We start from the raw sequence: 10,402 nt of genomic DNA on the forward strand, positions 1-10,402 counted from the left end.
CTGTCTCCTCACTGTTGCCTCACTGTCCCTCACTGTTGCCTCACTGTTGCCTCACTGTCCCTCACTGTCACCTCACTGTCCCTCACTGTCCCTCACTGTCTCCTCACTGTCCCTCACTGTCCCTCACTGTCTCCTCACTCTCGCTCACAGTCACCTCACTGTCCCTCACTGTCCCTCACTGTCCCTCACTGTCTCCTCACTGTCCCTCACTGTCCCTCACTGTCTCCTCACTGTCCCTCACTGTCTCCTCACTGTCCCTCACTGTCCCTCACTGTCTCTCACTGTCTCCTCACTGTCCCTCCTTGTCCCTCACTGTCTCCTCACTGTCTCTCACTGTCCCTCACTGTCTCCTCACTGTCCCTCACTGTCCCTCACTGTCTCCTCACTGTCCCTCACTGTCACCTCACTGTCCCTCACTGTCCCTCACTGTCTCCTCACTGTCCCTCACTGTCCCTCACTGTCTCCTCACAGTCCCTCACTGTCCCTCACAGTTCCTCACTCTTCCTCACTGTCTCTTAATTTCCCCTCACTCTCCCTCACCATCGCCTCACTCTCCCCTCACCTTCCCTCACTGCCCCTCACCCTCCCCTCACAGTCCCCCACTGTCCCACAATCTCACTCACTGTCCCCATCATGTCCTCATGTCCACCCTGGAAACCCTCGCTGTCCGTCGGCCCGGGGATGGGGGAACAGGCCCTGGGTGGCGGCCCAGGTGGGGTCCAGCCTGCACTCAGCCTCGCCGCCCCTCAGGTGAAATGGATCTTCTCGTCGGTGGTGGAGCTGAAGCGGACGATCGTCCCCGACTACAGAAACATGATCGTGCAGGGCGCCTAGCCCTCACTACGTGCTGCGTCCAGGGCCACCCCGGACCGGCAGGACCATGTCCATCGCCTTGTGCTACTCAGCCTGCGCCAGGCCTGCCTCTCCGCCTGCTGACCTCGCCAGCCTCTGAGCTCATGAATACCCTCGCCTGCACCCCCAGCCTCTGGACTCGTGGCCACCACGACCTGCCCCCCACCCCACTCACAGACCCGAGTGGACAGCAGGTGATGCCCAACCTGAGTTGATGTCCCCGCAGGACACCTCCGGGGCCCCAGGCACCACCGGGAACGCCCGGGTCGGCGTGGGGGTCCCCCTGGAGGAGGAGGAGGCCGGCCTCCCGGGCTTCTGCACAGGGCCCGCCCACTGCATCTTGTCCCGGCCGGGCTCCAGACGCAGGGTCCCGGGAGGACGGCCTGTGTCAGAAGCTGGAGGGGAACCGCCCCCCTCAGCGCCCGCCTCTCCCAGCAGGAGAGCTTCTGCTGGTGCCGCTAGTGGTCCCTCCGGTCACCTCCACCGAGGACGCTGCTCAGAGCAGGGCCTGGGCCCGAGGCCGCTGCAGGAGCCCCAGCGCGGGAGGCGGTGAGGTCCAGCCAGACAGGCCTCCCGGAGAGGGCCCTGCTGACCTGGTGCCCCGCGGGCTGAGCTGGAGGGGCTCCCGGAGAAGAGGGCAGAAGGCGCGGCCAGCACATCCTGCAGCCAAAGGCCTCAGTCACGTACAGCAGGAGCTCCACCTGCACCGGGCTGGGGGTGAGAGGCGCGACCCCCGTAGGGCCAGCCTCCAGGCCCGGTACCAACTCTCCGCCTCTGGGGAAACACGCACTCAGCATCCGCGTCGGAGAGGCCGCCCCCCGGGTGGGAAGGAAGGTCCACGTCATCGCAGCGTGGGGGGCTGCTCTCCGTTTTAAATGCTGGAGCCCACCGATGTTCTTTGCCGTCTCTTCATTTTCTTAATGACAATAAAGCGTTCTTTACAGTCACCTAGCTCGCTGAGAAGTCTCCCTAGGTTAACACGCCTCCTACCCTCGAGAAGTCCACAGCCTGCCTCCCCCACACCACCGCCCAAGCCTGGGCTTCCCGCCTGGCCTGTGGGCGCAGGGGCGAGCCAGGGTCCTGGGGGAGCCACAGGGAAGTCGCACGCGTTGGGTGTGTCCGCACAAGAGGCTGTAACAGACACCACAGGGGCCTTTGACGACAGACATCACTGTCTGACACCCTGGAGGCTGGAATCCCAGATCCGGGAGGTGCAGGGCTGGCTTCTCCTGAGGCCTGTCTCCGTGCCATGTAGACGCCGTCTTCCCCCGTGTCCTCACGTGGTCGTCCCTCTGTACGTGTCTCTGTCCTAATGTCCTCCTCTTATAAGGACGCCAGTCAGACTGGATTAGCGCCCACCCTAGAGACCCCAGTTTACATCATCACCTCTTTACAGACCCCATCTCCAAATACAGTTACATTCTGAGGTCCTGGGGTCCGGGCTTCAAGATTGGAATTTGGGGCACACAATTCAGCCCAAAACAGCTGATCTGGGTGCGAGAAAGGAGGACCAGGAGGGAACGCCAGGAAGCCAGGCCAGGAGGGGCAGCGGTGGGGAGGGGCTGTCAAAGGGGAGCAGAGCCAGACCAGGCTCACCGCTCAGGACAGACTGGGCAGTGAGAAGGACCACAGGAGGCGAGGGGGTCCGGGTGGCACTGAACTCAGCTGGCTGCACAGAGGTGACCAGTGTGTCACAGGAGGCGCAGGAGTGGGGCTCCAGGGGCTCCGGTGAGGGACCAGGAAGGGTGGCCGTGCAGACGCAGTGAAGCTGCTGTGTCCGCCAGCCGGCAAGGGTGCAGGGACGGGTCAGGCCTCCGCCCTCACAGAGACCAGGGGTCAAAGTCCCATCCCTCCTGGTGATGCCACCTCAGAGCAGACACAGCCCTCCCCAGAGGGCAGAGTCAGGATCCACAGCTGTCGGCCCTTCTCAGCAAAAGCTCCACGAAAGGGGGCCGGGGCCTGGGTCGGGGGCTGGCCGTGCTGGGCTCCCTCAGCCCAGCGGTTCAGGGGGACTGGCTCGTCCCGGGGACGCGGCCTTTCGCTGCGGGAAGCCACGCGTGTGTTTGTTGCAGCCTAGCAGGGCGAGGGGAGGAGGCCGCCCCTCGACAGCCCCAGGCCGAGGCCCAGCAGGACAGCGGCCCAGACCGGGAGCCGGAGTCTGGTCAGCATGGACGCTGCGGCCCAAGGCCGTCCGATGTGCCGCTCCAGCTTCCTGTGGGGGAGAGAGAGACAGACAGAGGCAGAGACAGAGAGAATGGTCTGCAGGGAAGGGGCTGCATCGCTCAGGGGGCCCTGCACCAAACGGGGAGGCCGGGAGGGGCGGCAAACAGGACGGCCGAGGGTGGACAGCCGTGTCCAGGAGAACATCTGGCCCTCGGGGACCCTGCCAGGCACGCTGGGCACGCTGGGCACGCTGGCACAGGGCCCCCTCTGCCTGCTGGGCTCCACGGGGGCTCCAGGTGATGGGCCTGGGGGTCACCCCACACCCTGCGTTTCCCTCCCCCAAACATGTAACCAAGAAGCTGAACTTGCCTGAGGACAGCACAGCCTGCCCAGCCCTGGGCCCTGCCCCTCACTTCTATCCCCCAGACCAACGATCAGCCGCTAGCCGGCCCGCCCCGCCCCGCAGGAATGCCAGGGTGGTAACACGAGGGCCGGTCCCGTGGCCTCCTAGCTGAACAACGTCCCTGGCACGGCTGCCTCTGGGCCCCTCGAGAGCTGCCCCACACTGGGCCCCAGGGCTCCCACCCTCCCCCCCAGCAGTGCCGCACCACACGGCATCCCTCACCTCTCCATGCCCCCCAAGCACCCCGAAACCCAGTGGCCGACGCCTGCCCTTGAGCCCCTCAGGCTGCACCTGTGTGAGCCTGAGGTCAGCCTCCCGCTGCGTCCTGACCCCCTAGAGCCCCTCAGACCATGAGCTCCACACACACCTGTCAGTGCCTCACCTCGCCACCACACACCTCCATCTGTGTCTTACACAAACACACGGGCGCCCAGAGGTTCCAGCTCAGCCCCAAGGTCGAAGGCGACAAGGGGGCCCACCTATCACAGCCCCACACCACCCCACTTTGGGGCAAGTCCCAGAAGAGCATCTGTTCCCTCCACAGAGAGGCCTGGGCTGGGCGTGGCTGCTGACCACCCCAGGCTTCTCCCAGGCCCCTGGGCTTGGGCCCACACCGGCTCTGACTGAACAACCCCTGAAACACAGTGACGGCCTGGAGCCCATGGCCCAGCCCACGCTGGAGCCCAGAGCCAAATCCAGGCCTCAGAGTCCCAACCAGCCCGATCCAGCCTCTGAGTCCAGCCCAGCCAAGCCAAGGGCTCACTCCCCAGGCTCAGTCCCGCCCTCCGTGCCCCCAGGTCCAAGGCCACTGCCCCCCATGCCCTGCTCCTGTCCCGTGCCCACCCTCCCTGCTGTCCACCCCCAGGCTCCGTTCGTGCAGAATGAGGCTGCAGAGCAGACCTTCTGGGGAGGGGCCAGGGCAGTTTTCAGGGCTGCAGGCAGGGCCCTAGGCTGTGAGGCAGGGTCCCACAGCAAAAGGCGCTTCCCAAGGGGTCCGCAGTGTGGCCAAATCAGCCCTGCAGCACTCACCCCCATCCCCCATGCCGTCATCCCGACGTAGGAGATAGATGGGCTCCATCCAGGCTGAGCAGCTGCAGTCACTCTCCTGCTGACACTTGGAGATGATTGGCCAGAGACCACCTGGAAAACTGTCCCCATGTAAGCAACCTAAACCACCCCTATGGCACATGACTCGCTCCAAGTTTCCCATGTGCTCTTCCACTCGTACCTTCCTTCTAGTAAACACTGTCTCTATTTCACAATCTTGGTCTCTTTCTTAAATTCTTTCTTCAAAGAAACAAGACAGACATCCATCTTCCAGCTGATCCACTGCCAGAATCAGGTCGACCTCTCTCTCTTTACTTTTCCTTGTAAAGTTCCTTTAAGTAAAGAACCCCATGCCACCTGAGCGTACCTTGGGGGAGGTGCCTGTGGTCCCTTGGGAGCAGGAGGTGCCCCCCCCCCCGAGGACGTGGACAAGGGGCCAGAGGGAAGGGGCAGAGGGCAGCTCTGGGCCCCGAAGACCCAAGTGTCCAGCCGGGCTCCGCCTCAAGAGTCCTTCAATACCCACAGAGACCCCGGCTCAGGCTCCACCACGCCTGCGCCGCTGGCCTCCAGCCCAGACTCACCGCCCCTCCCCGCACAAAGGTAAAAGCAACAATCCCCATCCCCGTGGGCAAACCCTGAGGGGCTCATTCAGTGGTCAGTGCAGGAGGCCGCAGGAACACAGCTGCACAAGCACCAGGATGGAGGCCGGCATCAGCCTCCTGGGGCCCCAGTCACCACCCAGCCGTCCACCCACTGAGCTCACGCAGACAGGCCAGTCCTCAGGCCCCATCCCGCCAGCCAGCCCGGACATCCTGATGAGCAAGCGAGAGCTGTCTGGGGCTGGCCGCCACCGTCCTCGAGAAGAAAGCTGGGAGCCACGAAGGCAGGAGCCACAGGCACCAGGGAGAGGGCCGGCTGGCCAAGCACAGTGGTGGGCCCGGGCTGAGCCTCCTCCTGAGGGTAAAGAGCTGGAGAAGCCCGCCCACAAGGGGCTCTGAAGTCCCATGGAAACGGGGCAGAGCGCATGAGCACACGTGACACAGGGCAGGACTCCTTCATATACAAAGAGCACTCAGCAACCAATGAAAAGAAAGAAATGTGAGCAGTGGGTCCTGCACCATAAGGAAAAACCGGGTGGCTTATTGGGTGGCCAATAACAGGAAGAAAATGTTTCAATAATTGGAAAAGGTACAATAGGAGGAAACTAGGGGTGGTGAGTGACCTTCTTGGCCTCTTTGAGGACCTGTGAGCAGCTAAGACCATTCTTCAGGGCCCAGTGGCCTCCTTCCCAGCATACGAGTGCCCAGACTGTGTTGACAGGAGAGTCCACTTGTGGCAAAGGCCCTTCTGAGAGCCGCCATCTGCACTGGGAGACCAGGCATCCCACGGACTCCGACACGGACCGTGCAGCCTGCCGGGGTCGGGCACAGAAAACCCAGCACTGGGCAACGCTGAGGCTTGTCCAGAGAGCCCGAGTGTCTGGTTCAAATAGAACATGAGAGAGGCAGTAGAGCACTTCACACAAGGTCAAGGGCGCAGCCCTGCTCTGCTCTGCCCCCTCACACCGACACTCCCTGGGGATCTGCTCCTGAGGCAGGCAGGATGCCCTGGGGATCTGTGCTGGGAGGGTGGGGAGATGCATTGTGATGTAAGCTGGATTCGGAGAGGTGCACTGGGGACCTGTGCTGGGGCGGGGGAGGGGAGATGCACGGGATAAATCCCAAGGGGGCCTCATGAACATTCTCATTCACAAGACACTAGGCCAGGGCTGTGGTGGGATACTCAATTTACACCTGTACCTGGCCAACCGTATATAAACATGGAACTCTGACCCAAGAATGCAGCCAACAGCCCAGGACACCCAGGCACCATCACAGGATCCAGCCCAGGAAGCAGCCTTCTCCCTCCATGCTAACCTAAACCTAACCCTCTGTGCTAGACCTGCAGGAAGTCAGACCTCTATCTCGAGTGACAGCCCAGGAAGCCCCACCACTGCCCTGTGACATCCTTCCCACGGGCGGGGCTTGATCAGTAACCCACGGCTTCCATGGTCTTTGTCCTCACTTCCGACTGAGGACCAGCCAGAGAACACCGGGTGTGCCCCAGCCATCACAGGGGTGCCGCATCTTGTCGGCCGTCCAGCTTCCCCAGCCCCGCAGCCCACATCAGGACGCCGGAGGCACTCTTTTTTCCTATAAAGAAGCTTTCTATACACAGACAATATTTTAACATGCTAACACACACATGATATAATAAGTATGTTATAGGCCCTTACATGGGCATAGTGTTATATGTATACAGTAACAATTAAGCCACATACGCATAATAAAGCCTCAAAGCCACCCACTCTCCTGCTGCCCGAGTCCCTGCCCAGCCAGCTGGGCACGGCTCCCTGGCTGCAGCAGCTCAGAATAAACAGCCTCTGCTTTTCCCGTTAAAACATTTCCAGTCTTTTAGGAGACACAAGGTCTCGTGACAATAACTCAGGGTCACAGTGACAAACAGCCCCAAATGCATCCCAAGACCTGGACACAACAGGGACAAAGGTGAAGCTGGCATTCGGGTCTGGGCAGGGAGGTGATCGCCCATGGAAATGAGCAGAGAAGGGGTTGGCAGGACGACCACGGGGCCAGAGCAGCACCATGGCAGGGAGCGCAGTGCTTGACCGCCGTGCTAGACCACAGTGCTCTACCGCGCAGAGACGGATGCTGAGAGAGGGCCCCGCCCTCCTCTTCCTCACAGGGCTGGTCACACAGCCGGGCCTGCAGGCACCCTGAAGGGCACCCAAGCCACACCACGAGGAGTGTCGGGGCTTTTCTTTTTTTTTTTTTATTGAAATATAGTCGATTTACAATGCTGTGTTAGTTTCAGTTGTACAGCAAAGTGATTCCGTTATACATATACATGTATCTATTCCAGATTCTTTTCCCTTATAGGTTATTATCTAGTCTATATAGAGTAGTGAGTATATGTTAATCCCAAACTCCTAATTTATCCCTCCCCTACCCTCTCCCCTTTGGTATCCATAAGTTTGTCTTCAATGTCTGTGAAGTCTATTACTCTTTTGTATGTAAGTTCATTTGTACCATTTTTTTTAGATTCCGCATATGAGTAATATCATATGGCATTTGTCTTTCTCTGTCTAACTTCACTTAGTAATGTAATCTGTAGGTCCATCCTCGCTGCTGCAAATGGCATTATTTCATTCTTTATTATGGCTGAGTAATATTCCATTGTATATACGTACCACCTCTTCTTTATCCATTCGTCTGTCGATGGGCATTTAGGTTGCTTCCATGTCCTGGCTGTTGTAAACAGTGTTGCAATGAACACTGCGGTGCATGACTCTTTTTGAATTATGGTTTTCCTGGATGTGTCCCCAGGAGTGGGATTGCTGGATCATATGGTAGCTCTATTTTTAGGTTTTTGAGGAACCTCCATACTGTTCTCCATAGTGGCTGTATCAATTTTCATTCCCACCAACAGTGTAGAAGAGTTCACTTTTCTCCACACCCTCTCCAGCATTATTGTTTGTATAGTTTTTGATGATGGCCCTTCTGACCGGTGAGAGGTGGTACCTCATTGTACTTTGATTTGCATTTCTCTAATAATTAGCAATGTTGAACATCTCTTCATGCGCCTTTTGGCCATCTGTATGTCTTCTTGGGAGAAATGTCTATTTAGATACTCTGCCCATTTTTCTATTGGGCTCTTCATTTGTTTTTTATATTGAGTCGTATGAGCTGTATATACATTTTGGAGATTAATCTCTTATTGGTTGCATGGTTTGCAAATATTTGCTCCCAATCTGTAGGTTATCTTTTTGTTTTGTGTATGGTTTTCCATTGCTGTGCAAAAGCTTTTCAGGTTAATTACATCCCATTTGTTTATTTTTGTTTTTATTTCCATTACTCTAGAAGTTTGGTCAAAAAAATCTTGCTGTGATTTATGTCAAAGAGTGTTCTGCCTATGTTTTCCTCTAGGAGTTTTCTAGTATCCAGTTTCACATTTAGGTCTTTAATCCATTTTGAGTTTATTTTTGTCCATGGTGTTAGAGAATTTTCTAATTTCATTTTTTTACATGTAGCTGTCCAGTTTTCCCAGCACCACTTATTGAAGAGGCTGTCTTTTCTCCATTGTATATTCTTGCCTCCTTTGTCATAGATTAATTGACCATAGGTGTGTGGGTTTATTTCTGGGCTGTCTATCCTGTTCCATTGATCTATATTTCTGGTTTTGTGCCACTACCATACTGTTCTGATGACTGTAGCTTTGTAGTATAGTGTGAAGTCATGGCGCCTGATTGCTCCAGCTCCATTTTTCATTCTTAAGATTGCCTTGGGTATTCAGGGTCTTTTCTGTCTCCATACAAATTGTAAAATTTTTTGTTCTAGTTCTGTGAAAGATGCCATTGGTAATTTGATAGGGATTGCATTGAATCTGTAGATTACCTTGGGTAGTGCAGTCATTTTCACAATGTTGATTCTTCCAATCCAAGAACATGGTATATCTCTCCATCTGTTTGTGTCATCTTTGATTTCTTTCATCAGTGTCTTCTAGTTTTCTGAGTACAGGTCTTTTGCCTCCTTAGGTAGGTTTATTCCTAGGCATTTTATTCTTTTTGATGTGATGGTGTATGGGAGTGTTTCCTTAATTTCTCTTTCTGATTTTTCATCGTTAGTGTATAGAAATGTAACAGATTTCTGTGTATTAATTTTGTATCCGGCAACATTGCCAAATTCATTGATGAGCTCTAGTAGCTTTCTGGTACCGTCTTGAGGATTTTCTACGCATAGTATCATGTCATCTGCAAATAGTGACAGTTTTACTTCTTCTTTTCCAATTTAGATTCCTTTTATTTCTTTTTCTTCTCTGATTGTTGTGGCTAGGACTTCCAAAACTATGTTGAATAAAAGTGGTGAGAGTGGACATCCATGTCTTGTTCTTGATCTTAGAGGAAATGCTTTCAGCTTTTCACCATTGAGAATGATGTTAGCTGTGGGTTTGTCATATGTGGCCTTGATCATGTTGAGGGGCATTTCTGTGAAACTCTGAGTGAGCGTTCCCATCCCAGGTCTGAGCAACCTCTTGGGGCAGAAGATCATGAGCTTCCCTGGGCCCCCTGAGCCTCAGCGACCATCTCACCTGATAGCACTTCTCCTGCTCTTGTTACAATTTTATACACGTTTGGTTTCCTGGGTGGCATCAATTCCCACCTGAAAGGCCTCCAGGGGCTTATGTTTTCTGGATTCAACCTGGACTTAAACAGCAATAAGTAAAAAGTCCTTCCAGAAGCAGAACTTCAAAGGTGGAACGGGCACCATGTCTCTTCCCGGCAAGCAGCAACCATCACGATCCCGGGACAGTGGGCATGAGATCCAGGCATGCGGCGGCCAAACCAGCACCCAGGTGGCCCTCCGCAACGACAGAAGGAGGTGCCGAATACAGGGGTGAGCCGGGGCAGGCCCAGGAGACACGGTTGCAACAGGTCGGGTCAAGTCAGGAATGAGCCAGGTTTTGGGCAGGGTGGGGTCTTACCACTGGGCTGGAGGACCCACAGCGCGGGGTGACACCTCTGCTCCAACTTCTCATTCGTGTTCACAGATGCAGGAAGGGTCTGCTAGGAACCCCTCAAAGCCTCTCTCTGCTCTCAGAACTACATGGCGAATGTTTCTGAAGCCAAACCCAGACTTCAACATGACGTTTCACAAAGTTTCAACACCAGGTAAATTCACAGCCTCACTAACTTTCTCATGTGAGAAGATTTGCCTGGAAAAAATGGGACCTTGAGAACTGGGATGTGGACACGTGTGTGGATTTGATAAAGCCCAGGGCCTTGAGTGCGCAAATCACATTGTCACGCCCTCCCCAGCCAAAGTAGGCTGCCCCCAAGTTGCTCCAGGGACAACAGTGGTGCTCTAATGATCCCGAGTGACT

The 10,402-nt window shown here is 56.0% G+C and overlaps 1 gene segment (V, D, J or C); it reads left to right on the forward strand.

Moving 5' to 3' along the window:
• Positions 1 to 10,402, forward strand: part of LOC309655521 (Ig alpha-1 chain C region-like) — a 193,160-nt gene that overhangs the window by 99,436 nt on the left and 83,322 nt on the right.

The sequence above is a fragment of the Balaenoptera physalus genome (genome assembly GCF_965194825.1).
Source record: "Balaenoptera physalus genome assembly, chromosome: 2".
Taxonomy (NCBI): domain Eukaryota; kingdom Metazoa; phylum Chordata; class Mammalia; order Artiodactyla; family Balaenopteridae; genus Balaenoptera; species Balaenoptera physalus.